The sequence below is a fragment of the Ptychodera flava genome, chromosome 11 (genome assembly GCF_041260155.1).
Source record: "Ptychodera flava strain L36383 chromosome 11, AS_Pfla_20210202, whole genome shotgun sequence".
Lineage (NCBI taxonomy): Eukaryota > Metazoa > Hemichordata > Enteropneusta > Ptychoderidae > Ptychodera > Ptychodera flava.
The window spans coordinates 16,621,810-16,641,032 of NC_091938.1; the positions used below are offsets into that span (position 1 = coordinate 16,621,810).

A 19,223-nucleotide genomic window follows, 5' to 3' on the forward strand; every position below is an offset into this window, starting at 1 on the left:
TCTGGCGTGACAAGCATTTTAATAATTCGCCCTTAACGGTGTATGCCACTGAACGCTCCTTAAGTCTATCGTCCTCGGGCGAAAATTTAAGTAGACCCAATAGGAACAATAGACCATGCCCAGTAAATCCTGTCAAAACTACTACATGTAATACGTGCAGTCGGCAGCATCGTAATAAGACATGGCCTTCGCGTCCACAGATAAACCAGTTTCTATTTAAACCTCTCTTCTCACAACCCCTCCCTTCAATAGAGTTAACAGTTTTTTGAGCACCAAGTGGTGTAATTGTACTTAACCATCTTGTTTACAAGAGCAAAACTCTTCAATTTTGCCCCCAGGAGAAGTTGCAATGCTTTCCAATTAGATTTCTTTGACGAATCAACACGCCGATATCGCTTTAAGGGGACGCATGCTTTAATGAACAGGGATGACCAGGGCTGAATAAGTAAGACACCGTCAGCAAGCATCCACGTGCTGTCACTGCAGCAATGTGCGCGCACCTCGTAGAGATTGTCATGCTGCAAAGTCGTCGGTTCAAACGAACGCTATTATGGTCGATTATTAGTCTAACGCATTTTTTGAATAGAATATTCGTACGTTGGCATGTAAAATATGGTGAAAAATATGATAATCTCAACTTACGTTGGTTAATTAGTTTTAACTTTTGGTTATTTCTCCGTGCCCAGTGTTCAACTTGACTCAGCCTGTACGCATGTAATGTATACTGTTCACAAACTGACTCTTTCTTCAGCATTCAATAACTACAATTCAATACAGCACATGAAACTTAACTTGTAATTATACGATTAAAAACAGACTGACTGTTCCCAACCACTAAAAACAACAACAACAACAACAACAACAACAACAACAACAGCAACAACAGCAGCAGCAGCAGCAGCAGCAGCAGCAGCAGCAACAACAACAGTGCACTTCGGTACCTGAAAGTCGTCATATGTAAAACAACTCTTCTTTTGCTGAGCAATCAGGAATTTCTCGAACGCAAATTTGATCACGTAGTCTCATTCAAATTCGGATGAGTTTAGCGAAGGAACTTTTCTCCCTTTTATTAAGGTTTTCTCAGAGGTCCTCGGTATTTTATCCAAAGTAGTGACCCACGAAGACAATTAGTGTGTTCGTTCTCAGCAGTATTTATTTCGTATTAGACTGTCTTGTAGAATCACTGAGAATGATTCCATCTTTCAAGGTACAACTTCTTCCATGTCTAGGTGTGTCCCAGGGTTGGCATGGATCGAGAAAGCGAGAGCAGGGAACGTCAGTCGTGTGTTTTGGTCGTCGTATTGTCGAAGCATGTCGTTTTGACCAATACTTCGAAGGCGTGGCTTCATAATCAGTCATGCGATAGATATATAAAAGAGTTCATCCAATCATCGTTCCTTCAATACAATTCAAACTCCAGACGGTTTTTTTTGGTGAAGACGTACATGTGGCGTCCTTGTACTATTATTGTTCTTTAACATGTGGTGTCCTTGTGTGTACGAAAATAAACTTTAAATAACATCCTGTTGTTTTAATAACTAATATCGGTGTGAACGACCTCTCTTAATAAACAATATCGGTGTGAACGACCTCTAAGCGTACGATGCTTTTATGTTACAGGATTTCAAGATGGTCTTGTAGGAATGGGTAAATGAACTTCGTAACAGGACATGGCCCGAAATGATCTAAATTATATTTTGATAACGTCTGAATTTCAAATCAGAGAACTCCCAACCCAAGAGTATGTGAAATTTTCTTTTAGGTAGAGTGTCTCAATTCAGTTGGGGAAAGTGAGTGCAATAAAGTGTATCTTTCGAGTAATGTAAAATTTGATGTGTATTTCTATTAGCCGTACGCAGCTTTTATTATTTGCATGGTATGATGTCGAGTAATAATGTACCAGGCAATTACCGTGCACTTTAATGTCGATGGATCATTAAATCGGTTCAAAAATTTGTAAGAAGTACTTCGCCTTCACGTGTTTGCTTTTGTGGACAAAATTACGTGTTCCATCGAGCGCGCATTGGATGAAACAACACCATTAAGCGAGTGCAGACGGAAGTATAGACATTAAGATATATAAAAAGGGTAGCACAATATCACTCAGACCAGCCTACTTACGTCACAGGACGACGCCCTTGGTGGTGCTTGCCGTCACACATACGGTAGTTAGCAACCGGTAAATTCTGATGTCAACCATCTTGTTTTGTGCCCTACCAAAAGTGAGTTTTTTAATGGTATTTTACGCGCGCGATACGCATTATTTACAATAAATGAAATTCAAAGTAGCATATATCGAGGCGTTATCTTGCAACGATGCGAAAATCAGTGCAGTTTTGTGATTCAAATGTTCGTTGTGTGTTTGCTTTGAAAAGGATAGTTGTACGTATGCAAGAACGTTAACTTTCTAATTTCCCAATGAACGGGCTTAATTAAATGCAGGGAAGATATTGATAGGGAACGAGGGTACGGGAAGGAACGATTTTTTACCAAAATTTTCAATTACTTATCATAAAAATTACACTAAACTACCCGCTTTTGTCGGAAAACCGAGAAAAGATTTAAAGCGGCGGACTTCAAGTTCCTTGTCGTGGTACACTTATTTACATAATGGTCAGTTTATAGTGAAAAATGCTTGGACATTCAGAGGAATGCAAATGTGCCAGACTGAGATAGTTCGTTCAGGACGCCGTTTTGAACATTAATTTGAGAAATATCTGCTTTTTTCTGAAACCAATGCAATTTTTTGCATGCGATTAATATAGGTCCAAATTCACGGAGGATTTTTCAAATTGGCAGATCGGAAACATTGACTAAATTCATCGGATACAGGGATCGATTTAGAAACTGCTTCGCTACTCACTAAAGCCTTTTTCTTTGGTCACATTGATATACTTTCCGTGATTGTCCTTTTAGGGGGCAGATTCCTGTCTACGAAATATTGTCCTTCTACACTTTTCGTACAGAGTCTTTAAATGAAATGGATTATTTTTGGATCGGAAGACATAAAAGAAAACTTAACATCTAAAATATACATAAGCATGACCGCAAAAGTCGGGCTTTTTCAGGAAAGCTTCATATTAAAATTCACCGAAAAGTTATTCGTGAAATATTACTTTGCATATTATATACCTCAAAAAGTTCGAGGAGAATTTTTCCCTTTCTGGATTGTTTTTCCCTTACGACTTTCACTCACTGAAAGATTCTCCATCCGTAGGTGATGCGGTGTTCATTGTATTCATCTGAGATTATCTTACCGAGAAGTCGTCTTGAAATATTTAGTAGAATAAACATTATTCACACACTAGCGCTTTTCTTGCAATTGTAGACATCCGAACCGACATTTATATTTCATCATTTACACCATTTCCTGGTCATCCTCGTCCCCGGTGACTTTCAACTCAAATAAACTCGATGACTTAGAATGCAGTACACGAATTATACAATCGCCATTCCGTGTATATGTACATATGAACTTTGAAATTCACTTAACGTTCCATCAGATCTAACTTTTGGTGTGTCTTTCATTGCTTCTTTTCCAACTCTAAAGTTGAGTTTCTTGTTCTACCGCCCTGCCAACAGTCATGCCGAAATCTCCGATGATAAACTGGTCATCTCAGATAGCGCTTGAATAATTTTAAATGTTGTTGTTGACGACTTAATTTTGAGCCTGACCGGATTTCTTTTGCCTACAAAACACAGCAGATTGTCAACGGTAAACAGTTTGATGTCTTAATTAACAATATTAATATTTGTATTTCAACATATACTCAACGGATCAGAAAATTGGCCTGTTTTATAGATCAAGAATACAAACAAATGTTGACAGAAGTTGCAGCAATTGTCTCTCTAAAACCTTACTACCTGCCGTAACTTTTGACATTTCTTGTTCAGAATATCAGCGAAATTTTTCTCGTCGCATAGCCTTCAGCGTGTCGAAATACCCAGTATTAGGTTTGTCAAAGCATGCACTCTGCATGGATTAACTTAAACCCGGACATGGATTCAATAGACAGTGATAATAATGCCCCTAAGTGGTTGCGGGTATGATGCACGGAGTAGACCAAGAACGTATGGTTGAGACATTCAACAAATATATAGGGAAAAGGGTCGAGTGTCATAGGTATCAGGGCTTTTCAGATATTCAGGCCCTCAATTTTTGCAATTTTCTCCGCTGCCAAATTTTGCGTAGTCACCTATGATTTTTATTTTATCATCTGAAAGAGAACAGTGTAAAGTTTTCTTAAAGAAAGTGGATGCGACTGTTAAAGTCTTTCAGCTTCGAGTCGCATAATATGCCAAAGAAAGCGAGCGAACGAATCCAAGGTAAACGACGAGTCGATATAGAGGGAACCTTGTACATCAAAGAGAAGACGACACAATGCTATGCTAGCCATGTTTATGGTGGACACTTGAATCATAGATGGGTTTGAGCTTCTGTTTTATGAAGCTAGTTTATTTTTCATAAGAAAACTACGCGGCTACACGTCACGTGACTTGGAAAATCAAGTGAAAATGTCAGAGCCTTGAGAAAAACACGATTGATAAGAAACGGGACACAGATTGCCCCACTAGATGATTCTAGATGTTACTACGAACCTCCATCTACGCTATCTAATCAGACAGCCAACATTCATGCTCGACTCCTTGAGCGTTGTTTGCCCGGCTGAAATGCAGAGATAAGTGCCGGTGAAGAGTAATTATCAAAAGGTCCCCCATTGAGGGCGACATACCATCATCTTGAATAAGCATCACTTTTGTACAGCTGAGTGCCATGGCATCGCAACGAAACATCGAATAATTGACCTATTGATCTGGGAGGATATAATCAACCTGACCCGTTTTGGTACACTGATGATGAAGACAATTCAAATATTTTTTGCATGAGGGAAACGGAATCGTGATCAAGCAAAATGATTATCGTGCATCGCAATTTCACATTTGATAGGAAAGGAGTGCTTGGCTTGCTTTCTTGCTGATTGTCGACTTATATGGACAGTCTTTAATTCTCTGATTTGTATATTCTTATACTCCATGTATGTAGAGGGCTATATGTCACAGTAACTCGATGTCATCCAGGCATACCCGTCGCATGTTGCTGTTCGCGTATATTTGTATTATCGTTAACGCCATCATCCATTCCATAATGTCATCCATCTACAAGGTTACGGATATTTCTTTTGCTATAAGTGGGAATCACTCGGCGCTTTGATTGCACGTTTCCGCCGAGCAGAGATACGCCACAAATTCTACCCTACTTTGTACCGTTCTCCTGCCAATGTGAAGGCGCCGAGCGACGGCCTGCTGCTATGCTGTGATCTGCCTGACATCACTTACCATTCCTGTCGCCACCGTGTATCGGAAACTCGTAAAGTACGTATGCCTGCAAATTTACAAGCCCCATTCCATTCTTGCGACCGAAATGGCACATTTAAGAGATGGTCATCTGTTCTTGGGGGAAATCCCCGCGAAATCCAGTTGAAACGGTTGTAGGGAAGCAAACAAGCAAGCTGAGCCGGGAAGGATATCTGACAGCCATAAAGACACGATTGCATGCTAAAGTTTGAAGCGAGTGTGATACAGTCTCCCTTCACTCTCAGTAATTCAAATCAATTTATTTGGGGTGGGGGGGGGGGTTCTTAGACGAAACACATCAAATCTAATCTTGAAGAGGGTTGACATATAGTGTTGGGGTTAGCTTTAAGGTTGACACTAATGAAACTTTAAAATATCCTTACCTAAAAATGGGGATTGTCTGGCTGAGAAGTTAAGAAGCAATTAACTGATTTTAGGAAGAAAATCGTTCCCAGTTGGGAGTTTCTTTTTTCAAAAGTGAAGCACTGCGTCAGAGCTGTTCGTTCCACACGTGTACTGACATGACAGAAAGTTCTCCAGCGACTATAAGAGTGTGAAACAGACACCTTTTATGGACATGTTTTTATAATGAAAACATCAGACCTTAAAACAGACGGTTTGCATGATGAGCGTTGAGCGCAAATGAGTCAGGCATTCCCATTGTTTCTTTTGATTAAACGGAATTCATACATTGATGTGATGGGACGATGAGGATATCGAAAGTCACGTGTTCACAGTTAATCCGATTCAGAAAGAATAAACTTAATCGAAGCTGTCCAAAACACTCGTTTGTGACGTAACGGGACCATTGACTAGACAGCTAGGCAAGGCTATTTCTGGTGGACTAATCTGTTAAAAACAAAGTATGCCCAAGTCTGTCAGTCACGCTATTTAAGTTCCATCAGCTATCACTCTTGATTTATTTCCAGTATTTTTGTTCTTTTTGTGAAGTTTTTGTTAACTTTCACAAATTATGTCGAAAAGTTCGATTTTCATATAAAATATGTATGTGCATAATATCATTTCACACTGTACAGAGCACGTTGGCAAGTTTGACGAATATGAAAATGTATCTGCTTCATAATTCAAAATAAATAATGAAAATATTGTGAACAATACATGCTTTTGTCCCTTTGACATTTGCCGATCTTTCTTACTTAAGCTTAAAATACTTTTTGCCAACAGTAACCAAGTTTCTTCAAGTTGCTCAATGAAAGTGTATCGTCTGTTGCAGTATTAAGCGTAGATGTCAAAACAAACCAACGAACGAAAAAATTATGATTTGGCTTCAGAAACGGATAAAAAGCATCACATTTCTTCGGCGAGTCATCTTTCCCACTTTATATTTATTTCCAAAGTGGCATGTTTCGCCTGTTCAACACTTACAGCAGGAGCGCTCAACACCGTAGAGGGCTCACTTCTACAGGTATGGTATCGCATAAAGCCACGTTGTCAAGGGGAGACTATAAACGCATACTTCAGTGATGGAACTTTTGACCATTTTGCTTTAGTTTACAAATACGGAAGGAAACGACTATCAATATATACGTATAGCACAACATTTTCTCCAAATATTGGTATTGTTGGCATATAATATCAGAAACATATCGATCAAATTAAGCTAGCCTGTGTCAGCTAGTTGAAAGATGGCCCGATATAACCATGGGTGTTCATAATATTCGCACAGTCAACATCCATACAGTCATATTTTACCACTGTCTACTGAGTGCTAGCTGTGGGTCCGTGGCTGTGTGTGGTGTTTTCGGACGGGGTTTCAGCCTGGTTTTGAGTTTTACGTAGTTAACCCCACCACCACACGGGTTAATAACGTAACCGGTGTGGTGGTGGGGTTAATAACGTAAAAGTCAAAACCTAGCACGTAAAAGGCAGAATTTAGAAATCCCGTCCGAAAACACCGCAACTATGGACCCACAGCTAACTGGGTGCATGATCGTGTCATTCTAAGCACAGTCCCTCCACAGCAGAGGGATTGCGGTCAAAGTTATCGCATTTGCATTTCATGCTTGCACGAAAATGTGATATGACACCGTGATTGAGCAAATAGCCAGATTAGCTCTGTCGCGACATACAGCATCAGGCACGGGTCACTCTCCCTCATACTTTGGGCTTTCTCCGTAGCGATGCAATCGTATCCCGGCAGATTACATGGGTCCCATGTGTAACATCAGCGTTTCCAAGTGGTAATTACAATTTTTAGATTGTAGGATTGCTAAGCCAGCAGAACGAATTGGTTTTAGTGCCTAGTCGCCCCGCTGTCTCAATAAAAGAGACGGGCGGCACGGTATGCGTGTACGGCTCGGCGGAGTAAAACAAACTTTGACCTACTTAACTTTATCGCGCGGCTTTATGGGTACCGGAAGTATTATGGCATTATGGGTGTTCGTCTGCAACTTCCATTTCCGGGGCGCCGGGGTTGATTTTCTCCGAGTCAGACTTCTCCAGTATCGCCACGTCAAGTTGAGACATTTTGTAGCTGCAATAATTGTTGACCTTCAGCCCGTTCGGCTAGGCTGGTGGATGGTACGCAGGCTAGCCTTAGACCATGAACTGTCCGAGAGAAGTGTAGCTGTTTGTTGGTTGGCCTAAGGCTGAACCACTCAGTAGAGGCCGTGTCGGACATCGACATAGTGGCAAGTGTTTAACTTGGACGGACGCGGACGGACAACAGTGCACGATTTCGGCAAGAGATACCAAGAACCACAGAATGAGGTACCTATTTGCATGGATTCACATCAGAAAAAAAAAAACATTTTTTTTGCGATAAAATGTAAAGCATAGAAAGTATGATATTCAACCGTGTTTCCCCTCTGGGCTCTAGTAGCTCTGCATGGCAGGGCTGTGTGTTACCGGCGTACGGCCTGTGGTGGTAGGCCGTACTATAACGCCGGTAACACAAGCCCTGCTACGCAGAGCTACCCCTCTCGAGGCTATACTGTCTGTCTAGTGCGTTCTGCCAACATAGCTCTGCATGGCAGGGCTGTGTGTTACCGGCGTTGTGGTGGGAGGCCGTATAACGCCGGTAACACACAGCCCTGCCATGCAGAGCTATCTGCCAACAGTACTGTCACTGACAGCTGTGTGTACTGTTGTTGTAGTGTAAATCCAGAAGATTATAATACCATAACAGGGAATATAGAGACTTAGCTAGACTTCCCTCTATCCATTTTGGATGGACTTCTTTAAGGCCCCTCCAGCCCTCGGCCTTTTTCCTCAGTAGACTGGAATAGTTTGTCTTTAATGTTATTGTAACCTAAAAGTAAAACTACTTCCGTCCCATACTTGATTCCATGATATGATTGCTTTGAGGGATTTTCCCCATTTGAATTAATTTGAAGATTGAGTAGAGAGGAGACACAAGGAAAGCTTGTCCCGTTTTTCTTCTCTGGGAAGGGATCTACATTGTAGATCTATACCTTAATCATGATGTTAGTATGGTCAAAAAGAACATGACAGCTTTTTGCCATACAAATTTCTGCGAGAGCGTTTGCTAGCTTAATGAGTTAGTGGGTGTGTGTCAATATTTATTGACTGATAATAATGAATTTTAAATTTGAAGCCTAAACCAAGCATGGCCAGTGATAGAACAGAAACGCCGTTCCACTTATCACGAACACCCCCACCAAGTGTAACATTTTGTTTACCGGGTCCTCAACGCTATTTTCTAAGTTTTCTAGACAAAGCATAGAGAATTTTCACTGGCGCTTTACACAGTGTTGCATGACTATGCTTTCTCAAAGAAGCAGGTCTTTGATGCTGAAGGAATATGACCAGAAAGTCTATTCCATAAGGAAGCAGCGGCTTTCATCTGTGTAGTCGTAGCTCTCGTTTTTCTCGGACGAATATGGATTGCAAAGGGAAACTCTGAGTCGTGCAACGGAAAAAAAGAGTTTTTCCGTCGCAACGTACGAGAGCTAGCTATGGCTGCTGCTACGGCGACATATGAGAAAGAACGATCATCATAATTTGAGTCTTGTTGGTTGAGTTTTAAGAGAAACTTCGTCACTTGAACAGAGAGATCTGAATTCTGGTTTATGAAATCGAAAACTTTAGTGTATACACAGTTCCTCATAACAAGACTGGTTATTAATAGCGTAATACTGTCAGTAAAATTGTCTTAGGTTATTGGAGGAGGAAGGAAAAAATTGAGCCATGATTCTTGAAGTTAGCCGGCAATGTTAGCCGTAAGTTGCGTACAGCCTCCGTGTGTTCCCGGCGTTACAAGGGCTAGCCGGCATGTGAGCATTTTTTCAGTTTGTCTGTGAATAAGTCAGCATATCAAATTAGACTACAGTATATCAAAATTTAGACTACAGTATATCAAAATTTGAGCACATATATATCTCACATTGATATACTAGGCTTACATTAGATAAAAGATAAAAACAGTTAACCGCCAGATAAGTACAAAGCATGCAGGGATCGAGGTACTGGCCTGGATACGGCTGAGCGAATCCTTGTCCCCGGAATGCTAGTGCTTACAAACAGGCGAAGTTGGTCAGTATTTGTTTTAATGTTATGTCCCATTAGCCGAAATGTTCTGAGTCTGTGAATGCCGGACCCTTGTCCATAACAACGGAGAAAAATCAGTTTTGTAGTCATTCAAGTCACTTGAACTCGACCATTGATACATGTCATACTTTCGTACCGATCGACACGATCACAAGCATAGCACTCGGAGCTTACGGACATAAGCGAGCGCGTTCATGTATGGCCGTGGTTTGAGGGACTGTGGGGCTTAAATACTCGAAATTATCGTGTGTCGCAGCGCATTTCTTATCATTTTCGACCAAAAATGGTGACTTTGGTATTTTACAACATAAAATGCACTTTTAATAGTTTGCTAAGTATCCGTTTCAACTCACATCGTTTGGTGTCGCCGTTCTCATCTACCGAAAATCCAGTCGTTGTGACTAAGGCCAGGTGGGAATGCAGAGAAATACTTAGAAGAGCCAAGTGTAAATTCGGGACTCAGTGGAGATAATTTGTTTGCGTTCCTGCCAGCCTTATCCGAAGCATTCTTTGTAGTTTTATCGCCCTCGTTCACGCTGAATATTCATAGACGTGGGCACTGTACGGTTCTCAGGGCCTAGACCGTATAGTGCCCACGTCAAAATTTGTATGGCCAAAAGCTGGAATGAAGTATTGCGTATGTGTTTGGGGGGGGGGGGGGGAATTCCAGAATAAACCATAATTCCAACATGCCCTCAAATGACTGACAAAGCTTTGCTTTGTTTGTCAAAATCAAGAAAATGTCGTGAGGACTCTTTGATAAACTGGGACAAAATGAAATCTAAAAGAAAATTCTGATGGTATGAAACATTACTGAAATGTGAGTGTTTGATGGAAAGAATTAAATAAAATAAAAGGAGAGCATAACCAGACAAGAAACGTAGGTGACATGATTGACCTTATATGTAAGTAATAAAATTGTCTCCTTAGCAGTCACACAGTCAGTATATTTGTAAATAAACTGACAACACAACTACTGGAGCTGTTACCCTTAGCAAGTCTGCTTCTCTCCATAACCACTGTAACAATGATTGTGAAGTAAGCCCTCTAGTGTTCAATGATCTTCGGTATGTTGGCTACAGTAGGGAGACAATGATATCGCTATCACATTCATATATTCAAAACATTGCCTTCTTCATAATCCCCCTGATTAAAAATGCGCTTTAAATGCAGTGTAAATGCAGTGTATTGTGTGCAGTGTATTTAATCAGGAGCAAAACTTGACTGTGAGCAAAATTCAATGAGCGATACATTAAACAAGCTTCAAGAGCAAGTAAAGTTTCATGAAGTAAATTTATATAGACACATTTGGTTGAAAAGCGAATGTGTTGTGCAAAATGAAGCTTTGTGCCAGAGGTTACATGTACCACTTGTTGAGTGCGATCTCTGATAAATGACTGCAGTTCATTGTGTCACGTAGACTAGATTGACTTATTGATCTGTCAGGATATAACCAACCTGACCCTTTTTAGTACCGGTACACTGATGAAGAAGGCAATTCAAATTTTTCTTTCAAAAAATATTATAAGATGTCACAGTAGCATTGACATGGTTTAGGTGTGTATTAAAAAAATCAGTAAAAAAGAACAAATGTTTTGTAGAGTTTTCATGGAGGCTGTGATATCATTCTTCTGTTTCAAAAATATTGGTACTGATTTGTGTTTTGGCTATAAAAAAGCTCACAAATAATATCTTCAAACGGAATTTGACAGCCGTGTAATAACCAGGTGCTTGATATTCATCTTTCTCCCAAGTGTGCAGACATCGATCTGATGGCTAATGAAGTGTTAGTGAGAATTATCTGTTTCCTGCCAAACTGACAAGATGCAGGAATGCATATAAATGTAGTACTCAGTCAGAAATTAGCTGGATAACAAATTTATGTGAAATGTCACATTGCACTGTCAAAAACATGTACAAAAAAATCATATGTATCAGGATGAACATGAACTTGGCTGTAGTCTCCGTTGGCTGCTGACAGCATACTGTAGAACAAGGTGAATTAAACTGTCTGCTTGTCATATAAGAATTTTCATTCTATTAACCTTGGCTTATTTATACCCAAGTTCAAATACTTGTATCCCATACGTTGATGTACTTGACCAGTCGCATTGCTGAAAAAAATTGAGGGCTGGTAGTTCAAAAGGCTCTAAAGATTGTTACATAGTGGAGGATTTGTCATAACGTACCAAGAAAGCATGGGTACGTTGTTCGTTCTTTAGCGTGATGTGTACTTTGATTTTGATATTGATTACTCTCTATGTCATTTATAAATGGTCGACAGTCACTATAGCTGTGTTGTTGATAACGTCGGCTGTACATACACAGCAGATGTAGCATAGTACAGGTCTCCATGACAGCATGGTGCACTTTTAGGGTTTCGGTGCCCCAAATCAAGTTTTACTCCCTCAGATTTTTTGAACACCACAATTTCATATTCCAAACTTTGCCTGTTAAAGTTACAAGTATATTCCAGGAAATTGATGGAGGGGTGCAAGAAAAGCTCCTATAGAAAGCCATATCTTCTAACACAAACAGGAATTCTACCCCCTGTTTCATCTGGAAAGAGAAGATCTCACTGCTGAACACAATATGACTGTAACGATGATTGCCAATTGAACTGTGGAAGCATGCGCTTTGAACCGTACTAGTCTTGTGAATAAATGTATCAACTGAAAATTGTTTCAATTTGGGTCGATGCATAAAAATATATTGCTTTCAAAGAAAGAACAGTATGTTCTCATATATTATCTCCGTATGTCTGCACTGTTCTATGAATGTAAGGCTTAGCCCGTAACCTTTGTGTAGCAAAATTGTTTCAATATCGTTTAAGTTTTATGAATAGCCGTAAATTGAAGTGATCATATTTGCCATACTGGGAACATCTAGGTTATGTTTTCTTGCAGATGTCAGCATACACGAAAGCGGAAATATTTTATCACTGATGATGCCGTTATTTTGAGTTCTGAATAAAGATTTACATTATCAGATCAGATCTTTGTAATAAATTGGGTCATATTATTACTTTTAAGCACAGTAGATTTGACATTTTGTTATCAAATGTTTCAGGAGTAGCCTTTAGAAGCAGGAATCTTGAACATTTGTGAAAAAAAAATTCAGCATTCTCACACCCTTGATCTGTCAAATCTTTGACAAATCATTAAAATGCCTCACTGAAATACTATTTACCAAGCTCCATGATAAGTGTGTGGATTTGCAATTAGCAATCATTGTTTTAATTTACATGTACATGTACATTGATTGTCGAAAGCATACCAGCTGTGTTTTCTTTTCACATATTGTAGTAAATGAGTTTTATAAATAGTCTCTCCTCTGTTCTAAGAGCGTATTTCTACGTTCACACCACAATGTTTAGATAATCTCTGAGTCAACCCTGGTTAAAAAAACAGTGTAACTACGATATGTCAGCCCTGCTTGGCCTAATTTATATTGGGTCTGATTGATTGGTTTAGAGCCAACACAAATTTTAGACAAAACCAGGTGTGTGTGTGAACAGTTTAGGTCAGCCCTGAGCCCATTGGACTCCTTAACAGTTGGCCTAGAGCAAGGTTCAGATAAGTGACTCAAGGGCAGGAGAATCAAAATGCAGTGTGAACGCTGACCCAAAATTTCTTATCTTATTTCAATCTTGGGCCAGGTCCAAAAAATGAAAAAGTACTTTGCACTGACTTGTTTTATCTCCAATATAATTTAATAACATATTCTCATGTGTCAGTAACTATCGTACACCCTCCAGTTACTATCCTACCAAAACTGTGGATTAATTCATAAAATTTGCCCTTTGCATTTATGAAAACAAGGGACAATTTCCATAACATCTGACATCACATTGTTTTTTACCCATGGAGCAAATAGATGTATTTTCTTCCTCCCTGAAAGTATATTAAAATATGAACCTTGACCTTTGCAAGTTGCAATCGCATCATACTGTGAGCAATATGCAATGTTATTGTTGATAAATAGAATTTCCGAACCCAACTTTTGAATACAGTGACATTGGATACTTCATTCATACAGACTCTCAAGTTGAGTACCAGGCCTTTTTTTACATGACTTTGGGAGTAGAACAAGAAACACTATTCTACAATTAACCCCCCCCCCCCACACACACACACATACACACAATAGTGAATGAATCACAGTCAGTGAAGCTTTAACTCTTTAATGTTTTTATTGCAGAGTTGTTTATGTAGATTTTCATCATCACGTTGTTTTCAACCATATGAATAGAAAATACAAATTAATATTATGTGCAGTCACATAAGGATCATAATTATTGTTGCCGTGAGATTTCAGTAAACATGTACAGAATTAACAGAGATGAGCTCAAAAGGGAAAAACGAGAGCACAATAACCTATCGCACTCGCAGTAACCAGCGCAGTATCCCCTCTAAGCCAATATGACACACCATGATGCAAACAAACTGCCTATGATGCAAGCAAATTGTTGGTTAACATGTTAAGATATAGAGCTGATGCAAAGAAATTGCCATGATTCCTCAAATTGACGCAAAGTTTCAAGAAATCATGTTGTTTGAGGGCACACTGAACCTGCCGGACTGTAACTGGTGTTTTCTGTATACTGCCTCTGCATGTACCGTATACTACCACCAGCTTTGTAGAAATACTCCCAGGAGTTCATGTACTACGATTTGGTCATTGTAACAAGAGCAAGAAAACTCATGTAAATTTATAAAATTTACCAGCTCATCACTCTCAGCGGAACCTACACTGGTAGTCAGAGTTGCTAGACTACAGGGTACATGTGTTATCTATGTTACAAAAAACATTGTGAAATATATGGTGTAGCAGATGGAATATTAAATTTGTTTAAATGATTAAGAAAGAGATTATACTCTTGTACAGAGATATAAAACTCAGGAAAATTTTAGTGGCATGGAATGTGCTTGTAGTTGTTTGATACGGGAATATAGTTCACGTGTACTTTGAAAAAACAAAATCTCAATTAAATTGTGCAGCAGATGCTTCCAATAGTTTTGAATGTTCTACTCGCCGGGTATCATGCTGTATATCTGAATGAGGGATCTGATTTTATCTGAAATGGTTTGTAGTATCGTTTGTAAGTGCATGAAATTATTACCAACAGGTAGATAGTGATCTACTTTGATGTATAAATCAAGATTGCAAATGGCAGAAATACCAGAAGACAATAAATCTAATGTTCCTGCACATTCTGATATCAACTTTAATTGAAATATTTCTGTCAAGTCAAGAGATATTCAGATATGACCATGATAGATTGAAATTGTTTCCTTGCAACAATGTTAGAAATTTTGTAATAATCAACATGGTTATCAACAACTCAGGAAAATAGGAAAGTGTCTTATTTACATAACAATTTGCATATTCTTTTGTCATGCAAATGTAGGGTCAGTCATTTTGTTATCATGAAGATGCTTTAATACATCATCTGTAGCTGGAAATCTCTAATGTCATTTATTGTGTTTGATATCTTCAAAGATTTAATTTTGATTTCCTTTTGTCTGTTCAAAGATGAAGTTTTTGATTGCATAATAACCGGTGAGAGTTAGAAAAGAATCAAAATATCACATTGAATGAAAACTCAACAAATCATAATTATCTATGGGCTATCATTTTATTGCAAGAGGCAATGCTGGAAATTTGCTCAGATATTCTGATAACTATTTTTCACTCTGAAATGCAGATGTCTGTGATTCTTTTACACTGTTATGTAGAGTGTGCCTCTGAGACAGATATTTGGATTCTCAAATTTTTATAATATTCTTTTTGGGGCTCATTTTGAAGCTTATGGAGTAAATAAAGTTTTTACCAGCTGGTTGAAACCGCTATATAAAAGTTTGAGCAAAAGTTTAAAATATTTCTTTCGGGGTGTGAATTACCTTAATAAGCCACATGTTCAGAAATCTGTGCATACGTTAGAAATTTCACCGAGAAGAAAAAACTGTTCAAGTTACATGCATAAGCCTTGGAATAAAGTCATTTCAAATAAATTTTAACAATTGAAGTGAGGTGCACCCTCAGTAATTTAACTTCAATTTTAATATTCCTTCAAACTTAGTTGTCTACAAAGCTACAATGTAGTTACTTCTTAGGCTTTTATCGGTACCAGGTTGTCTAAATTTGAAAACACAGGTACAATACAAGTTCAAATAAGTATACTGATATCGAAGTAAAGCAGTTGGAATATATCACATTGCAATGCACTGCAGTTGTCAGAAAAACACAACACAATATATTACACAAAGTTCCAGTGTGTATCCAATAATGATAATCTTGAAAAATACCTACAGTCTAGTCTGTTCACATAATTTTGTGTAATTTCATCGTAGAATGTACATTTTCCTTCAACTGTTCTTATCCTTGCTTATTTTCTTTCATTTTTAGGTAAGTCAGAGTTACTGAAGTTTCACCAGATTGTCATAAGGTACACATACAATAGTTGTGAATGGATTGTATGGGCTATCATCTTTGTTCTAGTGTGAATATGGTAATGTATATGTATATACACTGTAATTTCTGTATCATCATTTTATCTCTACTATGGTGTTGAAAAACTGACCATGCCACGTGATTCGTCCCCTGCTGCCTACTGTCTGTACGGTGAAAGTCTAATTTGTTTAGTGATTGTTATGGTGATTGCAGAGCCTATTAGTATGTAACATTAGTTCATTTAAAATGAAAACCTGATTTTGTTTTGTTCAAAAGAAAACGTTTAAAAATCTTCATAAGCATTTCCAAGTTCAGTAAAAAGAAGTTGATCAACCTGATCATAAAGAAAACCTACATGTATTATCGATGAATGGAATAAAATGTTCTCATTTCTATTACAGTTTGTATTTTGTTTATAATGGCATAATAACATTATTTTTCATGTGACAAGAAAGAAACCGTATTCAACCCTTTGCGAGCCCTGGTCAATTTTTGTCGCCTTTATAAAGTATACTCCAGTCAATTTTTTCAGATTTTTGCCAAAATTTTGATAAAAACTGTAGCCAACAGATCGTGTTGTCCATTTGGTCTAAAATTATCAAAAAATTACAGAAAAATTCATAAACTGCTAAAATGTTGCACTAAAATTTTGGTGGGAAAAATTAAAATTACAGCACTCAAAGGGTTTATAAGGCAACTCCATATAGGATATTGTATTATTTCTGTTGATGTAATCTGCAGAATCATTAGAAATCAGGAAAAATAAAAAACAATAGCCATTGTTGTTGTCAATGCTGTGGCATAGTATGTCAGATCAAACACACTTGCCATTATCTCCTATACATGTAAGGATCCTGCGATGGTAAATACTGTTTCTATTTCCATCTATAGCCGAGATTGATAACAGACTTTTCCGTCTTCTGCACGTAATGGAACAATGATTGATGTCGCTCGTGCAATTTCCTGCTAATGCCTTGCTTTCTTCTGATCTTTAAGATCTTAATTGAAAATGTGAAGGAATTGAGAATGCAGACCTTCCTGAAGAGAGTTTGTCAATTAAAATGGAAAAAAACGCAGGTTGTGTGACCCATGAACGGAGGACATTTCGGGCACGCATCGCTAATTGTCAATTTACGCTCTGCCCTCTAGATAGATTTATGTTAATGCATAAAATAATCACATTGGTGTGCAGTCAATGTTATTGCATCATTTTATTTGACATGAAGTCATTGAATATATACCGTACATGTTACTGGTGAAATATTTTGTGAGAGTTATGTTACATACATGTGTAAAGTAAACATTATGTATCTTGCATATATATCACAGCCTTTATAGTTTATTTCCCCTCACATGGTCATTGCTAAGCAGTTTACTTGTATGTTGAACTTGCAATATCTGTGTAACCTCATGTATTTTTTTTATACATGTGTTTGTATTTATTGCTTGTGTATACTGGTATGTTTGCAAATCTGTATTAGGGACCGTCTCAGATTGTCGCAGAAGTTCAAAAAGCGAAATTTATTCGTTTGGGGGGGGAGGGGGTTTGACCTCCATTCAATTAGTGAACTTCACTTTCGCACTTTTATTTTGTGATCACAAGTTTTCATGTGTTTATTTAAATTAAAGAAAAACTGCACACTTGTGCCAACAAATTTGTAACTGTTTCCATCTCGTTTGTGCCCCAAACACAATTTACTGATAGGAACATTGTATTCTAACATTTCATTCATCAAATTATATACATAGACAAAAAGTATAATCTTTTAAAAATGTGCTATTTATAAGCGTCTGGTCTAACCACTAGATGTCTTTATTCTCACTTATCATGCACCTGGTCATAGTCGTTTAATATGATTGAACATGCCTGGGCCCCCTTGTCAAAGTTTCTCGCTTATTTACCGCCCCTACCAAGTACAAATTGCGTGTTCACAAAGACAAAGAACAGCACAAGAGATGCAAAAAGGGAAAGTAAAATAAATGAAACTTTTATGCGGTAAAATGCCCTGTTAGTACTCAAATCTGATCGATTACTTTAATTGTAATGTGGCAAGGGGAGTACGTCTTTAGTAGCTATAGCAAAATGCAACATTGTACTCTCAGGCAGACATGAACATTTCGCACTTTTGAAGTTTCGTTTAGGGGGAGGGGGGAGGGGTTTTTGATCTAAACGAAGAAATTTCGTTTCTTGAACTTCTGCGACAATCTGAGACGGTCCCTTACAGTTTAGCAGCACCTGAAATACCGGTACCTAGACAATCCACTTACATGTCTTAGGAGTGGATCAGATCGGATTTTGAACAGCAGCTTGTTATTTAAAAACAATTCTTTAAACTTTATTTAAAAACGCCTTTTCATCTTAATATCAATGTTATTGCCTAATTCGACTCCGATGACACATATTTACAGATTTGATTTTTTGAGTTTCAAATAAAATGAGTATATGTTTACACCATACTGTTTCTGTTTAACACAAAAGAATAACATGCATTTGTATTTTCTCTCAGACACAACTTAGTTTGCTTATCGCTTTACTATACATCACTCAGCTTCTAGTAATTTCTGGTTCAGATTCCAACTCACAACCCACAGCCGCTATACTCACCTAGCAAAGAAGTCAGCAATCCAAACCACTTGGCTACATCCTCACCCTTAAAAAAATAGTTCCATAACGGAGTTGTCGCAAATTTGACTGTGACTCCTCCACATGGATTGAGTTCAATGAAGTAGACATGCAGCATATACACAGTGGCATACAATTCACACAAACCACGGTCCTCCACAAAAGGACCGTGCACAAACACAATCAGAGCAATGAATATATCGCTACACTGGGCTTCAGATTGTGATTCAGATCAAATTCGTCTCTCTGGATTAAAAATGAT

General features: G+C 38.3%; 1 protein-coding gene across 11 annotated transcripts in view; it reads left to right on the forward strand.

Annotated features, from left to right (window-relative positions):
* LOC139143659 (dual specificity calcium/calmodulin-dependent 3',5'-cyclic nucleotide phosphodiesterase 1A-like) overlaps nucleotides 1-19,223 on the forward strand; it is a 280,905-nt gene that overhangs the window by 104,030 nt on the left and 157,652 nt on the right. The window contains exon 1 of one of the 11 annotated variants that reach the window (XM_070714170.1): nucleotides 7,949-8,085. The exons of the other annotated variants lie outside the window; for them this stretch is intronic. The gene's annotated coding sequence lies outside the window, so the exon portion shown is untranslated. Of the gene's footprint in view, nucleotides 1-7,948; nucleotides 8,086-19,223 lie in introns of those variants that run through there. 11 annotated transcript variants of the gene reach the window in all.